The sequence below is a fragment of the Symsagittifera roscoffensis genome, chromosome 3 (genome assembly GCF_963678635.1).
Source record: "Symsagittifera roscoffensis chromosome 3, txSymRosc1.1, whole genome shotgun sequence".
In the NCBI taxonomy this organism is placed as follows: domain Eukaryota; kingdom Metazoa; phylum Xenacoelomorpha; order Acoela; family Convolutidae; genus Symsagittifera; species Symsagittifera roscoffensis.
The window spans coordinates 36,232,850-36,239,533 of record NC_087064.1 but is presented as its reverse complement, the minus strand read 5'-3'; the positions used below and the strand labels follow the sequence as shown (position 1 = coordinate 36,239,533).

General features: G+C 34.5%; 1 pseudogene; it reads left to right on the top strand.

Annotated features, from left to right (window-relative positions):
- The first annotated feature begins 11 nt into the window (after positions 1-11).
- On the top strand, positions 12-6,124 carry LOC134841691 (RNA-binding protein 25-like; annotated as a pseudogene).
- Positions 6,125-6,684: the final 560 nt, after the last annotated feature.

Sequence of the window (6,684 nt, the reverse complement as noted above, 5' to 3'; positions counted from 1 at the left end):
AGAGAGAAAAGATGAAGAGAAGAGAGAAAGAAAGAGAGACAGAAAAGAGAGAGATAGATAGACAGATAGACAGAGAGAGAGGAATGAGAGTGAGAAGAGATAGACATAAGGATAAAGAAAAAGAGAAGAGATATAGAGAAAGAGAAGATGTAGAGAGAGAAAGAGAAAAAGAGAGAGAGGAGATAGAATCAGAGAAGTGATAAATAGAGGAGAGAGAGAGAGAGATAGAGAAGAGAGGAGAGAAAAAGAGAAGATAGAGAGAAAGAGAAGGAGAGAGAAACAGAAAAGTGATAGAGAGACAGAGGGAGGAGGAGAGAGAAAAAGAGAAAAAAATAAAGAGAGAGAAAGGAGAGTTTTTTTGGTTTTTTCACGAAATAGGAAAAAACTTAGACATGACTTGTGTTTTTTTGCACGTTATATGTTACTTCGAAGAACGCTGCATGAGTGTAGTGTTTTGTGGGACCAAACCATAACAAAAATCTTTCAACCATAATCCAAATCAATATCCAAATTAATGTCAACTGTTTATTCAAGAAGTAAAAGATAATTATTGCATCATTTTTGTCGACAAAAAGTGATTTAAGTTTTTTGGTGTTTCAGACTCAAAGCAACAAATTATACCAAAAATAGTATGAGGGTTTGAATATTGAAATTAATGGTTAGGATTTTTTCTATCTTTGCTACTATTTGCTACGTCATTTTGTTGTTTTTTCAAGTCTTTTCAACCTTACACATATAAACTGATTTAAGCTATGAAAAACAACTAAAATTTTCAATTTTGATAAGTTTGCACGAAACATCCCTATAAACAGTTTAAATAACCTATTTTTTAATCTTCAGGGCAATTTGAGAAACTATGAAAACAAAAAAGGGTACTTCTTCTTTTGATATTCTATCGAAAAAAAATTGCGTCAAAAAATCTAGTTAAAAAGTTTAAATCTGTCTGAAGAAAAAAAAATAATCCGTTACTTTCGTATCGAAAGTTGGAACAATTAAGAAAAAAATGCGATGAACTTCATAATGTTCTTCATTTTTGAACTACATAACTCAGTGTTTTCATGACTGAGAGAACGTAGTGAGAATCTAGTTAGTTAGATTGACACAAAAGTTAGTCTGCAGAACAGTCTTTTACCCTTTACAGAAAACTCTTTAGCTGTGCGTTTAAACCGCAAAAAATTGTTCAAGGAAGTAACAACGTTGAGTTTTGACATTCAAGACTTTGAATTTCCATTGTAGTTCATAATTACTCTCCATAACTGTCGAGGTTGGTAAAACACTGTTGAAATAAAATAAACTGAAGCAAGAAAAAATACAATGAAATGTTTTTTGGTGCAAACTTCCATTGATGTTAACAAACGTTCCTAAATTAATTGGTAACATTTATTCCACTCACTACAGTTGTTACGAATCATCTTTTTCTATCAATTTCACCATTGGAAACAGTTTTTGACAAAAAAAATTAATTACGAAGACTCAATGCTCATTACACGAAAAATATTATCGTGATGCGAGTCTCCGCTGATCGAAGCCAATAGTCTGATTAATCCTTGTGAAAAGGAGCTGATTGTTTTGTAAGCAATGCTCAGCTGAACGGACAAAGCTAAAAAAGAAACGTTTTTGAAGAAAACTAGACCAACCAACTCTATTACAAAAAACAATGTTTTAATCTGTTCTTGATGCGCTCTTCCATTTATTGAGCTGTGTCTACTTATTGTAGAGTTCTACCGAAACTGAGCAATAATTTTGTATTATTCAGTAGATATGTGCTCTCGATGCAATTGTCCGCTGATTGTGCGTACATATTTTTGAAATTTTTGAAACAAAAATTCAGAAAAAAAATTTAAAAATAGATGCTCCAATACTAGTTTTAAAAATTTTAATTTCTTCGGAATAAAACCAGAATTATTTCGAAACACAATTGAAGTTTAAAAATGTACTAGATATCGATGAAACAAAAAATGAGTGACCTCGTTTTCCTTCATAATACTGGATCGCTGGGAGCCAATTACGATTACGATGATTTTTTTAGGGGTTGAGCCAAAAACCAGTATAGCTAGTAGTATAGATATGCGACACTGGGATCGGAGGGGGGGGGGGTTGATCCCTACAGGGATCTTTGGGTAAAGATGAGATCTCTACTGATCCCTATGTGAAAGATGCCTGTAGATGCCTATATATGCCTGAAGATCCCGTTACACTTTTTATACGTAGTCATCCCTATGTATACCAAATGATCCCAAGAGTAAATTTTTTAGCCAAAATTGTTTTCAAAAAATTTTTTCATAATTTTTTTTTCAATTTTTTCAATTATTTTTCCCACTAAAAACGAGATCAATGGTTTACTCTGATCTCTATGTATAACCAAAGATCCCTATGTACACTTGATGATCCCTACGTATAGCTGATTATCCTTAGGTATAGCCAATGATCCCTTTGCATAACTAATGATCCCTATGTTTTATAAATGATGCATGACTAATGATACCTATGCCTAACTAATGATCCTATGTATAAGTATTGATCCCCAAGGATCCCTGTGTCTAACTAACAATCTTTGCGTACAACCAAAGATCCCTATATAAAAAAATGATCCATTTGTTTAACCAATGTTCCGTATATACACCTAATGATCCCCACGTAAAGCTAAAAAACCCTCTGTGTAACAAGTGATCTGTACGTATAACTTACAATCTCTAGTCGAAACTGATGATCCCTTTGTGTACCTAATTGTCCCTATGCATATCAAATTACCCTTAAAATCAATTATTGATCACTATGTATTATAAATGATCCAAAAGTTCACCAAAAGATCCCCTATGAGAATCAAATGATCCCAATGATTTAATGAAATGGTAAATATCTTTATAAACGTTTAAGGACTATGTAGGTCTTTTGATCCCTATAGCTATCTAATGATCCTTATTTATATCAAAGATCCCAATCTGAAATTTTCTACCAAACACTTACTAAATGATTTAATTTTCCGAAGTGGAACTTCATGTGAATTTATACATGTTGATTCCAAGGTAAGTTTTTAATGGCAATAATCTCAAATGTTGTTTTGTGTTGGATGAAAACGATTGCAGCGAATATAAAGAGTGAGTTTTTCTTTCTCTTACCCGCTACTGGAGCTGGTATTTTCATGTACTGCATAGTTTTTAATCTTCAAGGCTCCAGATATAGCTAGCTCGATAGATAGACGCCTGGAAAAATCGATAAATAGAGCGAGAAAAATATGCATATACAGGAGAAATAGAAAGATAGAGAGAGAGAGAGAGAGAGAGAGAGAGAGAGAGAGAGAGAGAGAGAGAGAGAGAGGATACATAGAGGAGGAGGAGGAGGAGAGAGAGAAAAAGAGAAAAAATAAACAGAGACACAGGATAGATAGAAAGATAGAGAAATAGAGAGAGAGAGAGAGAGAGAGAGAGGAGAGAGACAGAGAGGTAGGAGGGATAGATAGATAAAGAGAGAGAGAGAGAGAGAGAGAGAGAGAGAGAGAGAGAGGTGAGAGAGAAGAGTTAGAGAGATAAAGAGTGTGAGAAGAGGGACAGTTAGGGAAGAGATAGAGAGAGGAGAGAGGGAGAGAGAGAGAGAGAAGGAGAGAGAAACAGAGAAGAGAGAGAGAGAGATAAAGAGATATATAGGTAGAGATAGATAGATAGATAGATAGATAGAGATAGAGAGAGAGAGAGAGAGAGAGAGAGAGACAGAGAAAAGAGAGAGAGAGAGAGAGAGAGAGAGAGAGAGAGAGAAAGTGCTCCACATACACTCAGACACAAAACTCGAGAGTTGCAGAAATTCATGAGAAAATACGTTTTAACCTTTTTGGATGATTGAAATTTATACACGTGTAATTTGTAGATGTGTAATGATGGATGTAGTTCTGCATATAATATTGTTTGATTATTAATGCGTAAGATATACATGATTCATGGTATACAGGTAAGCTTTCGTTACAAAACATCTGTTTGCTGGTGTGTACATTTGCTTATACTGACTTGTAAAATGTATGCATGTAGTTAGGTCCAAATCTGTTTGAAACTTAAAATCAACTCCGATCTAAATTTTGCTTCTAATTGTTCCAGAAAATTCTAAAATACTTCACCAGATCCTCTAGATGAACTATTTTATACGCTTGTATGTGTTTCAGAACAAACTGTGTGTGCGTTTGTTCTTATGTTTATGCATGCTTGTGTGAACAGTTGTACACTTGTATATTCTTATGTAATTTTTGAGTTTGAATGTGGTCACGGAAACAGTTTCAGATGTGTAACCATGATTAGAAGTCTAATTTCATGTCAATTCCATTGTGTTAGTTGTCTTTGCTATTCTGAAAAAAATTATCATTCTTTTATCGGAACCAGATTTTGTGAACTTTTGAAGTTTTTGTCCATGTATGTAGGGATGTGTGCCTTTGTGTATATATGCATTGTCTGTGTACGTTTTCATGAGCACCTTCTTATTTGGACACATGTACTTGTAACTGCAAATCTAGCTAACCAATTTGCGTGTAATTTTTTTCACTCTTTCGTCTGGAAGATGCAGGATTTCAGCACTAGTTTTGTATCAGATACATTCTATATTCATTTATTGGGTTGCGTTTGTAAAAATGATCGTGTGCTTGTATGCGCTTGAATAGTTTCGAAAAAGTTTATTTAAGTATTTTGTATGTATGTCTCCGAGAAAGTAGCTTGAGGATGTTTTTTGTTAATCGTTTAAAAAACAAACACATGCAAATTAATACAAAAAGGAGACACAATTAGAACACAATTTCTTTTTAGTTTTTTGGTGGCATGTCTAGGAAAAATTGGGATAACTTGTCTAAAAACTGTAAGTAAACAACAGATACCAGATAATTCATTTGAATGTAAGTATTTGTTCACTGATGTGTAGATAGTCATTTGTTTGGACAATTGTATTGTGCGTATGTGTATGTATGTGTGTTTGTAAATACTGCGTGTTCGTTTGCATATTTCCTTGTAATTTTAGTTAAACTTACATATTCTTTTGTATAAGTATTCATTCATTTATATGTTTATATAAACCTTTTTAGACGCTCATTTTCTTTTTACAGCTAGATTTCTATTATTTTTAAAAGCATTTGATTGAAGTCACCAAGAGTAAAACGATTGCAGCAAATATAAAGAGTGAGTTTTTCTTTCTCTTACCCGCTACTGGAGCTGGTATTTTCATGTAATGCATAGTTTTTAATCTTCAAGGCTCCAGATATAGCTAGCTCGATAGATAGACGCCTAGAAAAATCAATAAATAGAGCGAGAGAGAAAAATATGCATATATAGGAGAAATAGAAAGATCGAGAGAGAGAGAGAGAGAGAGAGAGAGAGAGAGAGAGAAAGAGAGGAAATAGAATCAGAGAAGTGATAAATAGAGGAGAGAGAGAGAGAGAGAGAGACAGAGAGAGAAAGGGAGATATAGATAGAGAGAGAGGAATGAGAGTGAGAAGGATTTATATATATAAGAGAGAGAGAGAGAGAGAGAGAGAGAGAGAGGATTGAGAGAGAGAGAGAGAGATAAGATGTAGAGAGAGAGAAAAAGAGAGAGAGAGAGAGAAAGAGAGGAAATAGAATCAGAGAAGTGATAAATAGAGGAGAGAGAGAGAGAGAGACAGAGAGAGAAAGGGAGATATAGATAGAGAGAGAGGAATGAGAGTGAGAAGAGCTAGAGATAAGGAAAGAGAAACATAGTAGAGTTAGAGAGAGAGAGAGAGAGAGAGAGACAGAGCGAGAGAGAAAAGATGAAGAGAAGAGAGAAAGAAAGAGAGACAAAAAAGAGAGAGATATATAGACAGATAGACAGAGAGAGAGGAATGAGAGTGAGAAGAGATAGACATAAGGATAAAGAAAAGGAGAAAAAATAGAGAGAGAGAGAGAATAGATCGAAAGAAGAGAAAAAGAGAGAGAGATAGAAGAGAGACAGACAGAGAGAGAGAGAGAGAGAGAGAGAAAGAGAGAGAGAGAGAGAGAGAGAGAGAGATGGATAGAGGAGAGAGAGAGAGAGAGAGAGAGAGAGGGAGAGAGAGAGAGAGAGAGAGAGATCAAGACAAAGAGAAGAGAGAGAAAGAAAAGATAGAGAGAAAGAGAAGGAGATAGAAACAGAAAAGTGATAGAGAGACAGAGAGAGGAGGAGAGAGAGAAAAAGAGAAAAAATAAAGAAAGACACAGGAGAGATATAAAGATAGAGAAATAGAGAGAGAGAGAGAGGAGAGAGACAGAGAGGTAGGAGAGATAGATAGATAAAGAGAGAGAGAGAGAGAGAGAGAGAGAGAGAGTTGAGAGAGAAGAGGTAGAGAGATAAAGAGTGTGAGAACTATTTTATACGCTTGTATGTGTTTCAGAACAAACTGTGTGTGCGTTTGTTCTTATGTTTATGCATGCTTGTTTGAAAAGTTGTACACTTGTATATTCTTATGCAATTTTTGAGTTTGAATGTGGTCACGGAAACAATTTCAGATGTGTAACCATGATTAGAAGTCTAGTTTCATGTCAATTCCATTGTGTTAGTTGTCTTTGCTTTTCTGAAAAAAATTATCATTCTTTTATCGGAACCAGATTTTGTGAACTTTTGAAGTTTTTGTCCTTGTATGTAGGGATGTGTGACTTTGTGTATATATGCATTGTCTGTGGGTAAAATTGTACATTTGCTTACCTTTTAGCTGTTTTCTTG